The sequence below is a fragment of the Pseudophryne corroboree genome, chromosome 1, assembly GCF_028390025.1.
Source record: "Pseudophryne corroboree isolate aPseCor3 chromosome 1, aPseCor3.hap2, whole genome shotgun sequence".
NCBI classification, from domain to species: Eukaryota; Metazoa; Chordata; class Amphibia; order Anura; family Myobatrachidae; genus Pseudophryne; species Pseudophryne corroboree.
In genome coordinates, this window is record NC_086444.1 from 135,793,771 (window position 1) to 135,814,945 (window position 21,175).

General features: G+C 49.1%; 1 protein-coding gene across 2 annotated transcripts in view; it reads left to right on the forward strand.

Moving 5' to 3' along the window:
• The window catches only part of RGS7BP (regulator of G protein signaling 7 binding protein), a 180,518-nt gene that overhangs the window by 98,604 nt on the left and 60,739 nt on the right, over nt 1–21,175 (forward strand). Inside the window, exon 1 of one of the 2 annotated variants that reach the window (XM_063963127.1) lies at nt 11,724–11,763. The exons of the other annotated variant lie outside the window; for it this stretch is intronic. The gene's annotated coding sequence lies outside the window, so the exon portion shown is untranslated. Of the gene's footprint in view, nt 1–11,723; nt 11,764–21,175 lie in introns of those variants that run through there. 2 annotated transcript variants of the gene reach the window in all.

Genomic DNA, 21,175 nt, shown 5'->3' on the forward strand with positions numbered 1-21,175 from the left:
GTAGTGCCTCCAGTGCACACAATGCCACACTGTAGTGCTCTAAGTTCCCATAATGATACATTATAGTGACTCTAGTAAACACTGAACCACATTGTAGTGCCTCCAGTTCACACTATGACACATTGTGCTGCCCCCAGTTCACACTATGGGGCAGATGTATTACCCTGGAGACGGCATAAGGAAGTGATAAACCAGTGATAAGTGCAAGGTGATACACGCACCAGCCAATCACCTCCTAACTGTTAATTTACATATTGGAGCTGATTGGCTGGTGCGCTTATCACCTTGCACATATCACTGGTTTATCACTTCCTTATGCCTTCTTCAGGTTAATACATCTGCCCCTATGTCACATTGTAATGCTGTCAGTTCCCACAATTAGTGCCTCCAGTTCACACTATTCAACATTGGAATACCCCAGTTCACACTATCCCACATTGTAGTGCCTCAAGTTCCCACAATGATACATTGTAGGACCCCAGGTCATACTCTGCCACATTGTAGTACCTCCAGTTCACATTATAGCACATTGTAGTGCCTCCAGTTCACATGATGCCACATTATAGTGCCTCCATTTCACACTTTGCTACATTGTAGTGCCTCCAGTTCACATTTTGCAATGTTGTAGTACTCCCATTTCCCACAGTGACACATTATAGTGCCTCCAGTTCACACTGTGCCACATTGTAGTGCTCCCAGTTCACATTACGTCACATTGCAGTGCATCCATTCTCCACAGAATGTATTTGGCAGGTTCCAGCTTCTAAATCTCTTACATGCTGCAGCTGCATAAGAGAAAGAGACAGTTTACTGGATAATCCCCATGATCTAGTGAATTCAGTATACTTTATTGAATACACTTATATTGTGGTGAGTGGTTGGTAGACCGGCCAATACTTAGTACCTGTTATTTTGTACAATATGTAGTGAGAACCCACTTCCTCATTGTTTCCTATTCTCCCAGTATGTCCAAGAAACTTTTGGTGAATCCTGCATAGGGCCACCAAGATATCAGGCTTGCTCAGTACTGGGCGGCGTAGCTACCAAAAAGGGGGGGGGCTGCTTTGCGGGCTATGTTAACATCATTCTCGCCCTTGCAAAATGGAGGAGCACACAGGGGTGGTTGTGGGTACGTGGTTATGCCTCCCCTGCACTCCCAACACCATAGAGTCCCGGGTCCAACTACCCCACCCCTCTCTATGCCTCTGATCCTCCCCAATTCTCCTATTAAGTTGGCTTCAAGGTGGGATCATGTTGCGATTTGCAATGATTGTCATTCTTATATCCAAGACCATCTGCTGCATTTTGCAACAGGGAACACGGTTGAGATGACTCAAATTGGGTCTCCACAACCCCACTCCTGCCCACTAGATAAGATCCTCCAGGATCTCCTGAAGGCAGCAAGATATAGGTAACTATGGGCTGTCTAGCTGTGCCCAAATTGAAGAGCATTGCAAGGCAAACTGGCATTTGGAGTTCCACAGCAGCTGGTTGAGGCTACACTAACTTATAAATGTAACTAAGTAAAGTAGGGGATATGTCAGAAATGGTAGAAATGCAACGGGTTGTGTTTGGACTTGGAAAAACTAAATCTAAAACATGTTAATCTAAGGTGCTATAACATTGTGCAAATATTTAGCATTTAAATTTAAGTAAGAACTGTGTGATCTTTCATTAACACCTCTTCTGTATACATTAGCAGCTGTATTAAGTAGCTGCTAACTTTCAATAAGATGATCTGCCTAGAGCAGCAGATGTATTTAGAAAATACAGTTTTATATTGGTATACATGACTCCCAGACCAGAGTGCCAGCAACAGACCAGGATTTTCTTAATTATCAGCAATGTTGGCCTGGGGTCTGTGGACAGGGGTGGATTTAGGAGTGAGGGCACACCTAGGCACAATAGCAACAGCCGCCACTCCCTCTCACCCGCCTAATTGTATTATTTTTATTGATTGGTTATAAGCCCTCAGTTGAATTAATAGAATAACAAGAAAAACCATTATGACTTTTTTTATTTTATATACATATTTACTAAGTAGGACAGCTTACAGGGGCAGTATGTGCATGTCCTACCCATTTACACCCCACTGAAGATGGCATATGGTACAGTACAGTGGAAATATTTAGCAGTTACTGGTACTTTTTGGGCTGATAGTACCAACACAAGCATCCAAGTGCTGCCCTCGAACAAGTGCTGCCCCTAGGCACATGCCTTACAGCCTAATGGGAAATTCAGCACTGCCTGCCGGATATGTGCGTGAAAAGAGAGAAAATACAGTATGTTAAGTTATGTGTGGACTGTAAAGTGGAGATGTAATCAGTGGCGGCTCCAGTGGGCAGTCCAAAATTCAAAAAGGGGAGCCACACCAACTGCTACCCCAAACACTGCCAGATATCGCTAGCTGGGACAGTTGCTGCGACTCCCCTATTGGAATTCTGGACTGTGCTGCAGCACCACCTCTGGAGCCCCCGCCGGATGTAATTGGTTAGGATAGCTTATGGAGGTTATGTGAGTGGTTCAGGAATTTGATAAGCTGCCTGAAGAGGTGAGATTTCTGGGACCACATGACTGTTTGGAGGCTAAATAAAAGTCTTACAGTATGTCGCATCCCACAGAGTGGGTACAGCCTCAAAAAAATCCTGTAACCATGAATGGGAGCAGGTAATTCGTGTGGATGAGAGATGCAGATCTACGGTAGAGGAGAACTGTGGAGTAGGAAGATATTTATAGATAAGAGATGTATTTTGGTGTAGTGTTATTTGTGGCATTGCATGTTAGTTTTTCCAGTGCCTTGTATGAGATATGGGCGTATATATTTCTTATACCCCTTTCACATTGCAAAAATAACCCGGTATAGACCCGGCATATTGCCAGGTCGACACAGGTCAGTGGCCCTCATTCCAAGTTGATCACTCGCTAGCTGTTTTTAACAGCCATACAAACGCATAGTAGCCGCCCACGGGGGAGTGTATTTTCGCTTTGCTAGTGTACGATCGCCTGTGCAGCCGAGCTCTGCAAAAACATTTTGTGCAGTTTCAGAGTAGGGCTGAACTTACTCAACCCTTGCGATCACTTCAGTCTTTTTGGTGCCGGAACTGACAAAACACATCCGCCCTCCAAACGCCTGTGTTTTCCCTACCACTCTCAGAAAACGCTCAGTTGACACCCATAAACGCCCTCTTTCTATCAGTCTTCTTGCGATTGGCGGTCCGTATTGATTCTTCGTTAAATCCATAGCTGAGCAACGATCCGCATTGTACCCGTACGACGAGCGTGCGCATTGTGGTGCATGCGCAGTAGAGACCTGATCGCAGTGCAGCGAAAAACGGCAGCGTGCGATCAACTCGGAATAACACCCAGTGTGCGATATGAAAGGGCCCCATGAGAATTCCTGGGTCGCCTGACCCGGTAATTCAACACGGGTAATAAGGGTTATTCCCGGGTTGAATACCGGGTCAGTGGTGGCGTAAACGGATTACCCGGGACCCGTTTATTACATGCGGAGAGGCGGTGTGGAGATGAGCTCATCTTCCAGCGCCACCTCCACCCCCACCCCTGCTGCCAGCTCTGCCCCCCGCCGCTATGGCAAGCCAGCGCAGAGGCTCCAATGCCGGATCCCACCCGGGAAGGACCCGTTTCCAATTCCCAGGTGGGATCCGGCATTGGAGATCTGAAAGGGGTATTACAGATGTGTCCTCATGTGTTGTTGCGACAGACTGAGTCTCTGAATCTGCATACAAAGTGCTATGATGCATCAGCCATGGCTTTTTTCTTTGCTAAGTGTTGCTCCATATACAAACTCAGTGGCACACAGATATACTGGTGTCACATTTCAAATGATTCAGCACAGTCTCCTGGCAACCGCATTTTCACAAAAAAAGATGCCCGACGTTGGTAGATTTGCATGGGACCTGGTGGCTCACTGGCACCAGGCATCTCACGCAGTGTGGCCTATTAAGGCTAAACATATGAGGATACGTCGGAAGATGTAACAAACATGATTTGGATACAGTCTGTTTGGTAACAAAAGTGTAATACCCCACTACTGTTGTAACATCACAGAGGCAAGTTTCTCCCCTAGTTTCTATAAAATGCATCAGGTTGAAGCCAGGTAGGTACACATAAGACAGGTCCAGATCTGGGGGTATATTTTCAGTATAGCCTAACTATGGGTAATAATCACAACTTGTTGTGAGTAGTTTAAACTTTATTTCTCTGACGTCCTAAGTGGATGCTGGGACTCCGTAAGGACCATGGGGAATAGCGGCTCCGCAGGAGACTGGGCACAACTAAAAGAAAGCTTTAGACTAACTGGTGTGCACTGGCTCCTCCCACTATGACCCTTCTCCAGACTTCAGTTAGAATCTTGTGCCCGGCTGAGCTGGATGCATACTAGGGGCTCTCCTGAGCTCCTAGAAAGAAAGTATATTTTAGATTTTTTATTTTACAGTGAGATCTGCTGGCAACAGACTCACTGCAGCGAGGGACTAAGGGGAGAAGACGCGAACCTACCTGACTGGAGATAGTTTGGGCTTCTTAGGCTACTGGACACCATTAGCTCCAGAGGGATCGAACACAGGACCCGACCTCGATCGTTCGGTCCCGGAGCCGCGCCGCCGTCCCCCTTACAGAGCAAGAAGCAAGAAGTGGTCCGGAAAATCGGCGGCAGAAGACCTCGGTCTTCAACAAGGTAGCGCACAGCACTGCAGCTGTGCGCCATTGCTCCTCATGCACACCTCACACTCCGGTCACTGATGGGTGCAGGGCGCTGGGGGGGGGGGGGGGGGCGCCCTGAGCAGCAATACAAACACCTTGGCTGGCAAATCATCACAATATATAGTCCCAGGGCTATATATGTGATAAATTACCCCTGCCAGAATTCCTGAAAAAAGCGGGAGAAAAGTCAGCCGAAAAAAGGGCGGGGCTAACTCCCTCAGCACACTGGCGCCATTTTTCCCTCACAGCTCCGCTGGAAGGATCGCTCCCTGGCTCTCCCCTGCAGTATCAAGCTACAAAGGGTAAAAGAGGGGGGGCACTAAATTTAGGCGCAGTATAACTTATATAGCAGCTATAAGGGGAAATAATTCAGTTAATCCCTGTATTATTATAGCGCTCTGGTGTGTGCTGGCATACTCTCTCTCTGTCTCCCCAAAGGGCTTTGTGGGGTCCTGTCCTCTGTCAGAGCATTCCCTGTGTGTGTGCGGTGTGTCGGTACGGCTGTGTCGACATGTTTGATGAGGAGGCTTACGTGGAGGCGGAGCAGATGCCGATAAATGTGATGTCACCCCCTGTGGGGTCGACACCTGAGTGGATGGTTATGTGGAAGGAATTACGCGACAGTGTCGACTCCTTACATAAAAGGTTTGACGACATACCAAATATGGGACAGCCGGCTTCTCAGCCTGTGCCTGCCCAGGCGTCTCAAAAGCCATCAGGGGCTCTAAAACGCCCGCTCCCTCAGATGGCAGACACAGATGTCGACACGGATACTGACTCCAGTGTCGACGACGATGAGACTAATGTAACTTCCAATAGGGCCACACGTTACATGATTGAGGCAATGAAAAATGTGTTGCATATTTCTGATGTTACCCCAGGTACCACAAAAAAAGGGTATTATGTTTGGAGAGAAAAAACTACCAGTAGTTTTTCCTCCATCTGAGGAATTAAATGAAGTGTGTGAAGAAGCGTGGGCTTCCCCCGATAAGAACTGGTAATTTCTAAAAGGTTACTAATGACGTACCCTTTCCCGCCAGAGGATAGGTCACGTTGGGAAGCATCCCCTAGGGTGGATAAAGCGCTCACACGCTTGTCAAAGAAGGTGGCACTACCGTCTCCGGATACGGCCGCCCTAAAGGAACCTGCTGATAGAAAGCAGGAGGCTATCCTGAAGTCTGTATATACACACACAGGTATTATACTGAGACCAGCTATTGCTTCAGCATGGATGTGCAGTGCTGCAGCTGCGTGGTCAGATTCCCTGTCGGAAAATATTGATACCCTAGACAGGGACACTATATTGCTAACCATAGAGCATATTAAAGACGCAGTCTTATACATGAGAGATGCACAGAGGGATATTTGCCGGCTGGCATCTAAAATAAGTGCAATGTCCATTTCTGCCAGGAGAAGGTTATGGACTCGGCAGTGGACAGGTGATGCAGATTCTAAAAGGCACATGGAAGTTTTGCCTTATAAGGGTGAGGAGTTGTTCGGGGATGGTCTCTCGGACCTCGTTTCCACAGCAACAGCTGGGAAGTCTACATTTTTACCCCATGTTCCCTCACAGCCAAAGAAAGCACCGTATTATCAGGTACAGTCCTTTCGGCCCCATAAGGGCAAGCGGGTTAAAGGCGCGTCCTTTCTGCCCAGAGGCAGAGGTAGAGGGAAAAAGCTGCAGCATACAGCCAGTTCCCAGGAGCAAAAGTCCTCCCCCGCTTCCTCCAAGTCCACCGCATGACGCTGGGGCTCCACAGGCGGAGCCAGGTACGGTGGGGGCCCGTCTCAAATATTTCAGCAATCAGTGGGCTCGCTCATGGGTGGATCCCTGGATCCTTCAAGTAGTATCTCAGGGGTACAAGCTGGAATTCGAGGTGTCTCCCCCCCCGCCATTTCCTCAAATCTGCCTTGCCAACAACTCCCTCAGGCAGGGAGGCAGTGCTAGAGGCAATTCACAAGCTGTATTCCCAGCAGGTGATAGTCAAAGTGCCCCTACTTCAACAAGGACGGGGTTACTATTCCACAATGTTTGTGGTACCGAAACCGTACGGTTCGGTGAGACCCATTTTAAATTTGAAATCCTTAAACACATATATAAAAAAAATTCAAGTTCAAGATGGAATCGCTCAGGGCGGTTATTGCAAGCCTGGACGAGGGGGATTACATGGTATCACTGGACATCAAGGATGCTTACCTGCATGTCCCCATTTACCATCCTCACCAGGAGTACCTCAGATTTGTGGTACAGGATTGTCATTACCAATTCCAGACGTTGCCGTTTGGTCTATCCACGGCTCCGAGGGTATTTACCAAGGTAATGGCCGAAATGATGATACTCCTTCGAAAGAAGGGAGTTTTAATTATCCCGTACTTGGACGATCTCCTGATAAAGGCGAGGTCCAGGGAGCAGTTGTTGGTCGGGGTAGCACTATCTCGGGAGGTGCTACAACAGCACGGCTGGATTCTAAATATTCCAAAGTCACAGCTGGTCCCTACGACACGTCTACTGTTCCTGGGATGGTTCTGGACACAGAACAGAAAAAAGTGTTTCTCCCGGAGGAGAAGGCCAAGGAGCTGTCATCTCTAGTCAGAGGCCTCCTAAAACCAAAACAGGTGTCGGTGCATCACTGCACGCGGATCCTGGGAAAGATGGTAGCTTCCTACGAAGCAATTCCATTCGGCAGGTTCCATGCAAGAACCTTTCAGTGGGACCTGTTGGACAAGTGGTCCGGATCGCATCTTCAGATGCATCGGCTGATAACCCTGTCTCCAAGGACCAGGGTGTCTCTGCTGTGGTGGCTGCAAAGTGCTCATCTTCAAGAGGGCCGCAGATTCGGCATACAGGACTGGGTCCTGGTGACCACGGATGCCAGCCTTCGAGGCTGGGGGGCAGTCACACAGGGAAGAAACTTCCAAGGGCTATGGTCGAGTCAGGAGATTTCCCTACACATAAATATTCTGGAACTGAGGGTCATTTTCAATGCCCTCAGTCAGGCAAAACCCCTGCTTCAAAACCAGCCGGTACTGATCCAGTCAGAAAACATCACGGCAGTCGCCCATGTAAACCGACAGGGCGGCACAAGAAGCAGGACGGCGATGGCAGAAGCCACAAGGATTCTCCGATGGGCGGAAAATCACGTGTTAGCACTGTCAGCAGTGTTCATTCCGGGAGTGGACAACTGGGAAGCAGACTTCCTCAGCAGGCACGACCTCCACCCGGGAGAGTGGGGACTTCATCCGGAAGTCTTCCAACTGATTGTAAACCGTTGGGAAAGGCCACAGGTGGACATGATGGCGTCCCGCCTAAACAAAAAGCTAGAAAGATATTGCGCCAGGTCTGGAGACCCTCAGGCGATAGCTGTGGACGCTCTAGTGACACCGTGGGTGTACCGGTCGGTTTATGTGTTCCCTCCTCTTCCTCTCATACCAAAGGTACTGAGGATAATAAGGAGAAGAGGAGTAAGAACTATACTCATTGTTCCGGATTGGCCAAGAAGAGCTTGGTACCCGGAACTTCAAGAAATGATCTCAAAGGACCCATGGCCTCTGCCGCTCAGACAGGACCTGCTGCAGCAGGGGCCCTGTCTGTTCCAAGACTTACCGCGGCTGCGTTTGACGGCATGGCGGTTGAACGCCGGATCCTGAAGGAAAAGGGCATTCCGGAGGAAGTCATTCCTACGCTGATTAAAGCTAGGAAAGAAGTGACCGCGAACCATTATCACCGCATTTGGCGAAAATATGTTGCGTGGTGTGAGGCCAGGAAGGTCCCAACGGAAGAATTTCAGCTGGGCCGTTTCCTGCACTTCCTACAGTCAGGGGTGACTATGGGCCTAAAATTTGGTTCCATTAAAGTCCAGATTTTCGGCTCTATCGATTTTCTTTTAAAGAGAACTGGCTTCACTGCCTGAAGTTCAGACTTTTGTTAAGGGAGTGCTGCATATTCAGCCCCCTTTTGTGCCTCCAGTGGCACCTTGGGATCTCAACGTGGTGTTGGATTTCCTAAAGTCTCATTGGTTTGAGCCACTTAAAACCGTGGAATTGAAATATCTCACGTGGAAAGTGGTCATGTTGTTGGCCTTGGCTTCGGCCAGGCGTGTATCAGAATTGGCGGCTTTGTCATGTAAAAGCCCTTATCTGATTTTTCATATGGATAGGGCAGAATTGAGGACTCGTCCCCAGTTTCTCCCTAAGGTGGTATCAGCTTTTCATTTGAACCAACCTATTGTGGTGCCTGCGGCTACTAAAGACTTGGAGGCTTCCAAGTTGTTGGACGTAGTCAGGGCCCTGAAAATTTATGTTTCCAGGACAGCTGGCGTCAGAAAGACTGACTCGCTATTTATCCTGCATGCGCCCAACAAGTTGGGTGCACCTGCTTCAAAGCAGACTATTGCTCGCTGGATCTGTAGTACGATTCAGCTTGCACATTCTGCGGCTGGACTGCCGCATCCTAAATCAGTGAAAGCTCATTCCACGAGGAAGGTGGGCTCTTCTTGGGCGGCTGCCCGAGGGGTCTCGGCTTTACAACTTTGCCGAGCAGCTACTTGGTCGGGGTCAAACACATTTGCTAAATTCTACAAGTTTGACACCCTGGCTGAGGAGGACCTAGAGTTTGCCCATTCGGTGCTGCAGAGTCATTCGCACTCTCCCGCCCGTTTGGGAGCTTTGGTATAATCCCCATGGTCCTTACGGAGTCCCAGCATCCACTTAGGACGTCAGAGAAAATAAGAATTTACTCACCGGTAATTCTATTTCTCGTAGTCCGTAGTGGATGCTGGGCGCCCATCCCAAGTGCGGATTGTCTGCAATACTTGTATATAGTTATTGTTTAACTAAAGGGTTATTGTTGAGCCATCTGTTGAGAGGCTCAGTTGTTATCAAACTGTTAACTGGGTATTGTATCACGAGTTATACGGTGTGATTGGTGTGGCTGGTATGAGTCTTACCCGGGATTCAAAATCCTTCCTTATTGTGTCAGCTCTTCCGGGCACAGTATCCTAACTGAAGTCTGGAGGAGGGTCATAGTGGGAGGAGCCAGTGCACACCAGTTAGTCTAAAGCTTTCTTTTAGTTGTGCCCAGTCTCCTGCGGAGCCGCTATTCCCCATGGTCCTTACGGAGTCCCAGCATCCACTACGGACTACGAGAAATAGAATTACCGGTGAGTAAATTCTTATTTTTTTGCAGGAACCAAACAGCAGATGTCTCCATTGGGTTTCTTTCTCCACAAAGCAAAAGGGGTTAAAGCAGGGGTGGGGAACCTTTTTTCTACCAAGGGCCATTTGGATATTTATAAAATCCTTCAGGGGCCATACAAAAATGATCAAATTAAAAATTACCCTGCCCCCCAGTAGTTATGCCCCTTAGCGGTACTGAGTGCGAGCCAAAAAATGGGTGTAGCCAATTAAAATGGGACGTTATACACATATGCCCCCAATAGTGCAGTGCCAGATACACTTATGCCAGTACAGTGCCAGATACAGAAATGCCCCATAGTGCCAGGTACACAAATGCCCCCACAGTGCCAGATACATAAATGCCCCCACAGTGCCAGATACACAAATGCCCCACACATGCCCCCACCCCCCACCCCACTGTGCTGCTCACCGCTTTCAGGGCAAGGAGGAGAGTGCGGCTATGTCAGGCTACGGTGGCGGCGTGTAGGACCTCAAAACAGCCGCCGGTTCGTAAGCCAATCAGAGCTCCCAGACCGGCAGCGGCGGCTCCTGATTGGCTGCTGGTCCGTGAGCTCTGAGTGGCTCACGAACCGGCAGGTGGTTTGAGATCTTACCCGCCGCTGCCGCCGGACATAGCTGCACTCTCCTCCCTGCCCTGACAGCTAAGACTCGCGAGCCTCCGTACTGAGGGGCGGCGTGTCTCGCTGACACACACAGCAGCGGGTGGGCTGGAACAAATGGCTTTGCGGGCCTTATACGGTTTGCGGGCCAGAGGTTCCCCACCCCTGGGTTAAAGCATGCAACACATCGATATAATAACAATTATCATATGCAGTAACAACAAAGTATCTCTTTCTTAATGGTTTTATACTGCAGTATAAAAATGACTTCTGTTCTGCGCAGTGTCCTCAAGGTTCAAACCCAAATGTCAGATCGTTGGTGCACAATCTCTCTGGTGGTTTTGGCAGTAATCTTGTAAGGATAGCTGTCTACTGCAAAAGCAACAAAGCTAAGGTTCTGGTTTTTAGGAAAGTGTGCAGTCGCTCCAGAATCAGGGGGTATTTTACACAAGAGTCTTTTACAAAAGTTATGTTACAATAGGGGTAATTCAGAGCTGATCATAGCAGCAAATTCTCTGTTGCCGCCCGTTTTGAAGCCTCGTCCCCGCAATGCTCTGTCTCCGCCTTGGAAATGGAGCATTGCCGCCCCCCGGGACCGCGACCGTCTCTGCCTGGAGTCCGCCCCGCATGTCAGGCACCCACAGGAAGCCCACCGCCATTTTTGTGATCGCAGCGGCTGCGTGTGACATCATGTAGTGCCCTGACTACACCCCGTTTCTCCATTGCCGCACCCATTTTGAAGCCTCATCCCCGCAACGACCCGTCTCCGCCTTGGAAATGGAGCGTTGCCGCCCTGCGACCATCTCTGCCTCATTGACAAGCAGAGGTGATAGCATTTTCTGCGAGGCACCGCAGAAAATGCGGGCACATGCGCATTCTCTTAGCAATTTTTGCCGTTGGAACTCTTATTGCGATTGCGATCCAACCTGAATCAGGCCCTATGTGTACAATATAAAATATACATCACAATACTAGATGCCACTAAGCAGCAAAACTGCGGGTAAATGGTAGTAATATTTTTTTCCTCATATAATAGTTTTAAATAAGTGAAATCACATTTCCCTTAGGTCAGTCATGTAAAAGACAAGGGCCTCAAACCAGAAATAACCAGTTCTAGCCGGCCTGGCGGGGTGTGTGAGGTCATGCTGTGGATGTCATAATGGCAACTGCCTATATGAGGCTGTGCTGTTGCTGTCTCTTGCATATGCTTTCAGAGGCCTGGCACGGCATAGCACACTGGTAGAAGGTTAGTGACTGGACAAAGATAAGAGCAGCTTAGTTCGAATCGTCGGCAGACTTTTAGCATGACTATTATAATATGTGGCTTATGACCTTGGGGATAGCATAGTATTGGATAAAAACAAAATCTCACACCTACTGGGACAGTGCCGTTAGTTAACATCCCCAAGCGACTACAAATGGGCCATTGGAGATATTTGAAGAGCGGTGTCTAGATGGGCCTATAATGTTCCTAATGAAATCCTTTATGTGCGGCTGCACCTATGACATCTCCTTGGAGTTGTTTGGTGAGCCTATAATGTTACAACTGAAATCCTTTACTCTCTCTCTGCCTGCCTAAATCCCAGAGTGCCAGTGTTGCAGGCTGATCCATTTCTATTAATTTGCAGAGATGTAAGTGAATTATATTGTGCTTTAATCATTACTTTTGTTTTTATCCAATACTATGTACAGATGTAGCCATTCTGATCATGGCTACATCTGAGGTAAATATGCACCCTCGACGCAGCTATGCGCACCTGTGCCTAGCCGTGACGAGCTGCGGCATTTGCCGCTCCCATCCATGCTAATGGGGCACACACACGTCTTAGACGTCCAGGCGTACGCGGTGCGGTCGCGACAAACAAGGCGCAATCGCCGTATGATGTAGCCACGATGAGAATGGCTACATTTGTACAGTTGTAATCCCTGTTAGCGTCAGAAATGAATGCTATGGTGGTTATGACTGTCCCACTCCCTCCCCCCCCCTCATCTCTTGCTCTCTTTTATCACTCTCTCACCATTGACGTATAGGTGCGTTTTTCTCTGGCTGGGTAAATAGGTCAAAATAGCAGATTTGAGGCAACAGAAGGGATGACTGGGTTAGGCAAGGTTAGGTGATGGGTGGGTGGTCTGGGCAAACTCTGCATAGTCTCTTAATGCCTAGAGGGATGGGCAGTCCTTCAGCCATGGGTCCCCAGAGGTTTCCTCCTCAAGGGGGGTTTTCCTCTCCTGAGTTCTGAAGGATGACTCTTCATGAGTCATGAGGCTCCCGCCATCTTGTTCCTCTTATAGGGCAAGTTTGTAAAATTACTGGACCAATCTTTTCCTATTTTAGAATGCAGAGTAAATAATAATAGGATTTTGGTTACCTACCGGTAAATCCTTTTCTCGTAGTCCGTAGAGGATGCTGGGGTCCATATTAGTACCATGGGGAATAGACGGGTCCACCAGGAGCCATTGGCACTTTAAGAGTTTGATAGTGTGGGCTGGCTCCTCCCTCTATGCCCCTCCTACCAGACTCCGTCTAGAAACTTGCTCGGGGAGACAACATACTTCGAGAGAAGGAATTACACAGATAGTGGCGAGATTCATACCAGCTCACACAACAGTAAAACCCGGCTAACATGCCGGAACAACTCCGCAACAGCTGAAACAGTAAATAACACAGAACTTACCTAGGAACCAGGCAGTACTGAACTATAAAACCATAGCAGGAAAACGCAGCGCTGGGCGAGCGCCCAGCATCCTCTACGGACGAGAAAAGGATCTATCGGTAGGTAACCAAAATCCTATTTTCTCTTACGTCCTAGAGGATGCTGGGGTCCATATTAGTACCATGGGGATGTACCAAAGCTCCCAGTACGGGAGGGAGAGCGCGGAGGCTCCTGCAACACTGCTTGACCAAACTTGAGGTCATCAGAGGCCAAAGTGTCGAACTTGTAAAACTTGGCAAACGTGTTCGACCCAGACCAAGTAGCTGCTCGTGGAATAAGCATGCTGGATAGTGAACCTGATCCAGCGCGAAATCGACTGCTTAGAAGCAGGACACCCAATTATCTTGGGATCATAGAGGACAAATAGAGAGTCACTTTTTCTATGACGAGCCGTCCTCTGCACATAAATCTTCAAAGTCCTAACTACATCCAAGGCCTTTGAAGCAATTGAGGAGTCAGTAGCCACTGGCACCACAATAGGTTGGTTGATATGGAAAGCCGATACAACCTTAGGCAGGAACTGTGGACGAGTCCTAAGTTCCGCCCATTCTTCATGGAAGATCAGATAGGGGCTTTTACAAGATAAAGCCCCCAATTCCGACACGCGACGTGCAGAAGCCAAGGCCAACAAAGTGACCGCCTTCCACGTGAGAAACTTGAGATCAACCTCCTGTAGAGGCTCAAACCAAGCAGACTGCAGGAACTGCAACACCACATCAAGATCCCAAGGTTCCGTTGGCGCCACAATGGGAGGTTGGATGTGCAGAACCCCTTTCAAAAAGGTCTGGACCTCAGGGAGGACAGCCAATTGTTTTTGGAAGAAGATGGACAAAGCAGAGATCTGGACCATGATGGAGCCCAATCTCAGTCCCATATCCACTCCTGCTTGCAGGAAAAAGGAGATAACGTCCAAGTTGAAACTCCACCGCAGGAAACTTCTTAGACTCACACCAAGAAACATATTTTTTCCAAATGCGATGGTAATGTTTAGACGTTACCCCCTTCCTAGCCTGCATCAGGGTAGGAATGACATCACTCGGGATACCCTTCCGAGCAAAGATCTGGCATTCAACCACCATGCCGTCAAACGTAGCAGTGGTAAGTCTTGATAAGCGAACGGCCCCTGCAGTAGCAGATCCTCCCGAAGAGGTAACGGCCTTGGATCTTCCAGCAGAAGATCCAGTAGATCCGCGTACCAAGCCCTCCTTGGCCAGTCCGGAGCAATGAGGATTGCCAGAACCTTTGTTCTTCTTACCAGTTGAAGAACTTTTGGTATCAGAGGAAGTGGAGGGAACACATACACTGACGGGAACACCCACGGTGTTACCAGTGCGTCCACCGCCACTACCTGTGGGTCTCTTGACCTGGAACAGTACCTCCGCAGCTTCTTGTTGAGGCGGGAGGCCATCATGTCTATGTGAGGAACCCCCCACTAACCGTTTACCTCCTCGAACACCTCCGGATGGAGGCCCCACTCTCCTGGATGGAGATTGTGTCTGCTGAGGAAGTCTGCTTCCCATTTGTCTACACCCGGAATGAAGATTGCTGACATCGCCACCGCGTGTCTTTCTGCCCAGAGGAGGATATTTGACACCTCTGACATGGCAGCCCTGCTCTTCGTTCCGCCTTGTCGGTTTATGTAAACCACTGTGGTCACATTGTCCGACTGCACCTGAACAGCCCGATCCTGTAGAAGGTGTGCTGCTTGCAGAAGGCCGTTGTACACGGCTCTTAGCTCCAGAATGTTTATCGGGAGAAGGGATTCTTGATCCGACCACCGTCCTTGGAAGGTTTCCCCCTGAGCGACTGCTCCCCAACCTCTTAGACTTGCATCTGTGGTTAGAAGGATCCAGTCCTGAACTCCGAACCTTCGGCCTTCCAGAAGGTGAGGCAGTTGTATCCACCAGAGGAGCGAAATCCTGGCTTTCGGAGACAGACGGATCCTCTGGGGCATGTGTAGGTGAGATCCCGACCACTGGTCCAAGAGATCCAGCTGAAAGGATCGAGCATGAAACCTTCCATATTGTAGAGCCTCGTAGGAGGCAACCATCTTCCCCAGAAGGCGGATGCACTGATGAACCAAAACCCGGGCATCCCGGACCATTGATTGAATCACCAATGCTTTCTCCACCAGCAGAAACACCCTCTGCACTTCCGTGTCTAGGATCATTCCCAGGAAAGACAGCCTCCTTGTCGGCTCCAGGGGAGACTTCGGAAGGTTCAGGATCCATGTGCTCCTTGAGCAGATGTGTCGTGAGAGCAATGGATCGCAACAACTTCTCCCTGGACGACGCCTTGATCAGGAGATCATCCAGATACGGAATTATGTTCACCCCTTGCTTGCGCAGGAGAACCATCATCTCTGCCATCACCTTGGTGAAGACCCTCGGTGCTGTTGAGAGGCCAAACGGCAGCGCCTGAAACTGATAGTGATCTCCAGTAGTGCAAACCGGAGGTATGCCTGATGCGGAGACCAGATGGGAATATGGAGGTACGCATCCTTGATGTCCAGGGACACTAGGAACTCCCCCTCCGTCAGACCTGAGATGACAGCTCTCAGAGACTCCATTTTGAATTTGAATTCCCTGAGGTAGGGGTTCAAAGATTTTAAGTTCAGAATTGGCCGTACCGAACCATCCGGCTTCGGTACCATGAAAAGGTTCGAATAGTAACCTTTGTTCCACTGATGAAGCGGAACTGGAACAATGACCCTGGACACCACCAATTTTTGGATAGCGTCCAGAAGAATTGTTCTGTCTGCCAGCAGAGCTGGCAAGCCTGACCTGAAGAAACGGTGAGGTGGGAGATCTTGAAGCTCCAGCCAGTACCCCCTGGACACAATATCCAGTACCCAGGGGTCCAGGCCCGACGACACCCAGACATGGCTGAACTGCCGGAGTCTTGCCACCACCTGACCTTCCTCCAGGCCTAGCTGTCCACCGTAATGCGGAGGACTTTGGGGTATCACAAGCGGGCTTCTGGTTCTGGGAGCCAGCGGGAGCAGGCTTCTTTCCTTTAGCACGATCACCTCTGAAGGAGGTGTTCGAAGGCTTGTTCTTTCTAGGTCTCGCGGGCCGAAAGGACAGTGACGTGGCTGGTGTAAAAAGCTTCTTCGTAGCTGGTGCAGCTGAGGGGAGAAAAGGAAACTTACCCGCTGTAGCCGTGGCAATCCACGCATCTAGCACCTCCCTAAAGAGAGCCTGACCTGTATAGGGTAGACCCTCCATGCTTTTCATGGATTCTGCGTCCGCAGACCATTGGCGCAGCCAGAGACCTCTGCGAGCCAAGACGGACATGGAGGAGATCCCCGCAGCCATGGAACCCAGGTCTTTCATGGAATCTACCAGGAACTCTGCAGAATCCTGAATATGGCGTAAAAATAAATCAACGTCGCCTTTATCCATCGTAGTCGATTCCTCCTGCAGAGTGATTGACCAACTGGCAATAGCTTTTGCAATCCAAGCACAGGCTATAGTAGGCCGCAGTATGGCCCCTGAAGCCGTGTAAATGGGATTTTAGCGTAGCATCCACCTTGCGATCCGCCGGGTCTTTCAACGCGGTAGATCCAGGGACTGGAAATTCCACCTGTTTGGACAACCTAGAGACAGAGGCATCAACTATCGGCGGAGACTCCCACTTTTTTCTATTTTCTTCTGGGAAGGGAAAAGTAACTAAGACCCTCTTAGGGATCTGGAATTTCTTTTCCGGATTTTCCCATGCTTTTTCAAAGATAGCATTCAATTCTTTGGAAGCCGGGAAGGTGAGGGGGGGCTTTTTACTGTCTGTGAAAAAGGCCTCCCCCACCTGCTCAGGAGCTGTGTCAGCATTGTGTAACACATCCCTTACAGCTTCAATCATCAACTGTACCCCCATAGCAAGCGATGCCGTCCCCCTCGACACATCCCCGTCACCATCTGCAGTGTCAGAATCGGTGTCAGTGTCATCCTGCGTAAGTATGGTAAGTGCACGTTTGTGAGAATGTACCGCAGGGGACCCCAAGGAAGCAGTATCAGACCATACAACCATAGAGAATTACAGAACTTGAGTGGCATGCCCAGTCCTAGCAACCCTATCAGAAATCTGAGAAATAGTCCCCCTCAGAGAGACTAACCATTCTGGCTCTCTAGCTGGGATATGCGCTACAACAATGCAATCCTGATTACATGGTATGGAGTCTTCCTGGGAAGATAAATCCTCTGCAGCATATGAAACAGTGTCAGTAGACATGTCATCACATACACACCAAACACCCCACAAACACGCAGGGTACTGGGTAGACAGAGTTTCCAAGAATGGCAGAGAGACACAGAGATTGGAGCCAACCCACACACACAACGCTACTATAGGTATAGGGAGACCCCAGACCAACGCTGACTGTGTCCCTTAATAGGTGACACACAGCCTTTACACAGCCTCCCCTCCCTTCTACAAAACGGGCGCCCAGCATCCGCTACGGACTAGGAGAAAAGGATTTACCTATTTTCTCTTACGTCCTAGAGGATGCTGGGGACTCCAAAAGGACAATGGGGTCTATACCAAAGCTCCAGAACGGGCGGGAGAGTGCGGACGACTGCAGCACCGATTTAGCAAACATGAGGTCCTCTTCAGCCAGGGTATCAAACTTGTAAAAGTGTTTGAGCCCGACCAAGTAGCTGCTCGGCATCCGCCCAAGAAGAGCCCATCTTTCTATTAGAATGGGTCTCCACCAACAACGGTAACGGCAATCCAGCCGTAGAACTATCACGCCGAATCGAATCACAGATCCAGCGTATAACAGACTACATAGACCCAGGTGCCCCAACCATGCTGGGAGCATACGGACAAACAGAGCCTCTGTTTCCCCAACCTGAGCCAAAAAGGCGACAAATTCGTCAAAGCCCCGACTACATCGAGAGTACTTTAATCAGCCAATGTTTAAGTAACCACAGACATCACAATAGGCTGGTTTCTGCAAAACACAGAACCACCTTCTTTGCTGAACTATTATCCGAGTTCTCAATACCACTCTATCCACATGCAAGATCCAACAGGGCTCTTGTGAGACAAAGCCACTACTTTCAACACCCGCCTTGCGGACGCCAAAGCCAGCAGCATAACCACTCTTCAAGAGAGAATTTTTAACACAACCTTTCAGAAAGGTTCCAAACATTGGCCCTCATTCCGAGTTGATCGCTCGCAAGGCGAATTTAGCAGAGTTGCTCAGGCTAAGCCTACGCCTACTGGGAGTGTATCTTAGCTTCTTAAAATTGCGACCGATGTATTCGCAATATTGCGATTACAAACTACTTAGCAGTTTCAGAGTAGCTTCAGACTTACTCGGCATCTGCGATCAGTTCAGTGCTTGTCGTTCCTGGTTTGACGTCATAAACACACCCAGCGTTCGCCCAGACACTCCCCCGTTTCTCCGGCCACTCCTGCGTTTTTTCCGGAAACGGTAGCGTTTTTATCCACACGCCCCGAAAACGCCGTGTTTCCGCCCAGTAACACCCATTTCCTGTCAATCACACTACGATCGCCGGAGCGAAGAAAAAGCAGTGAGTAAAAATACTATCTTCATTGTAAAATTACTTGGCGCAGTCGCAGTGCGATTATTGCGCATGCGTACTAAGCGGAATTTCACTGCGATGTGATGAAAATTACCGAGCGAACGACTCGGAATGAGGGCCATTGTGACACAAGAAAACGCAACACCACGTCAGGGTCTCACAGTGCCAATGGGGCACAAACGGAGATAGGATGTGCAGTACTCCTTTCACGAAAATCCCAACTTCCCGAAAGCTGGCCAAGTCTTTTAAGAAAATGTATAAGGCCAAGACTGCACTGAAATGGAGCCTAACTTTAGGCCTGCATCCCCAACTTCTTGCAGGGAATGGAGAAGAACGACCCAGCTGAAAATCTTCCGTAGGAGCCTTCTTGGATGCACACCAAGACATAGCTTTACGCCAACTACGGTGGTAAGGCTTTGCCGTTACTTCGTTTCTAGCCAGAAGAAGTGTGGAAACGACTTCACTGGGAATACCCTGTCTGGCTAGGATACGGCATTCAAATGCCACGCCTTCAAACGCAGCCACGGTAAGTTTTAATATACGCCCGGATCTTTGTAACAGTTCCTCACGTAAAAGAAGCGGCCAGGAATCTTCTATGAGTAATCATGAAAACCTGGAAACCAAGCCCTTCTTGGCTAAACCGGAACAACGAGGATCTCCTGAACCATTGTTCTTCTTACAGTTATTACTTTCAGAAAAAGCGAAAAACGGAGGAGACACACAGACCGACTTAAACGCCCAAGGTGTCAACGAGGGCGTCCACTGCCATAGCTTGAGTGTCCCTTGACCTGGAACAATATCCCTGAGGCCTCTCATTGAGGCAAGATGCCAACATGTCCAATTGAGGTACTCCTCAAAGACTTGTAACTTCTGTTGAAACTTCTCGATGACGACTGTATTTCTCCCAGAAGGAGATCTTTTTCTGCAGAGGAAATCTAACTCTCAGTTGTTTACCTCCGGAGCAAAAACCGCTAATATAGCGTTTACCAGTCTTTCCATTCAGCGGCAAACTTTTGCATCCTCTGCCATTGGCGTCTTGCTCCTTGTTCCGCCCTAGCGGCTTACTTACTCCACTGCTGTCAAGTCGTTCGATAGAACTAACACGGGCAGACCACGAATAATATGTTCGTCAAAAATAGTACCTAATTCAAGAAAGCATATTACAGACAAGCTTCCCAGCTTGACCTTTTCCTCCGGAAATACGTCCCTTGCAAGGACTAATCCCCAGCCTCGGAGATCTGCATGCATGAACACCAGGATCTAATCTTGGATCCCGAACTTCGTCCCTCTAGAAGGTGAGAACCGAGCAGACACCACAGGGGCGATGTCTTGGCTATTAGACTCATATTCCGGTGCATGTGCAGGTGAGACCCGGACCACATTTCCAACCAGTCCCTTGAAACCAATCTGGCATTTGACACGCTCACCGAAAAGGCCTCTTAGGCCACACCCATCCGCTTCATAACGGAACATAGTGATGGATTGTCACTGCAAATCTGATCCGACTCCGGACCCTCAGACCTCTTGCCACAGGAAAAACCCAGAACCTCAACCGTGCAGTATCTACTCTGATACCCACCCCCGACATCTGCGTCGTTGGGAACAACAGCTATTCCATGTGTTGAAGAACAGTCCGAGAGAAACATCGCTATGCACCACTTGTTTCTTGACCTTGCCTTAATCAGGAGAGCGTCTCAGTACAGAATAACAATGGCTCTTATTAGTGAAAGAAACCCTCATATTGCCATCACTCCGGTGAATTGGCAAATACAATCCTGGATATCTAGCCAGGTAATCTGAATGCGGACAACAACGCATTAAAACTTCTCCGTTTTTTTGTTTTTTTTTTTAAACAGGGGACAGCAGGACAATGCCCTGAACCTGACGTCCTCTGGTATGGCGTCGCGTACTACCTCCCCTTCCAGAGGGGAAACGGCAAGATCTATTCGAAAACCAGTGAGGGGAAACATCTGTAACTCCAGACTGTCCCCCTCTGGATTGTATAATTAATTCACGGGTCCTGGTCTCTTCCGGGACTAACTGAAAAGTAGTAGACGAGTCCCCACCGGAGTGGGGTCCAGTCAGGTAGACTCAGCACCATGTGGTGGATGTGGTAGAAACAGAAAACGACATCCACTTCTCCGAACCTAACAAGGCTGCAGAACTCTTACCTTTTCACCTTCCATCTGCACAGAAAAGGAAAAAAGAACAGTATCGAACTAGTTAAAGCTACTGCATCCCACCAAGGAATGTGTCACCAACCGTTATGAGGGAATCTAACTCACGAAGGTAGATTTACCAGCAGTATCCGCCGAGATTGACTAAACTAATGCATCCCCAAACAGAGGCACACCGCCCAAGGGAAAAACTCCAGTATCTCTCGGAGTCAGCCTCAACA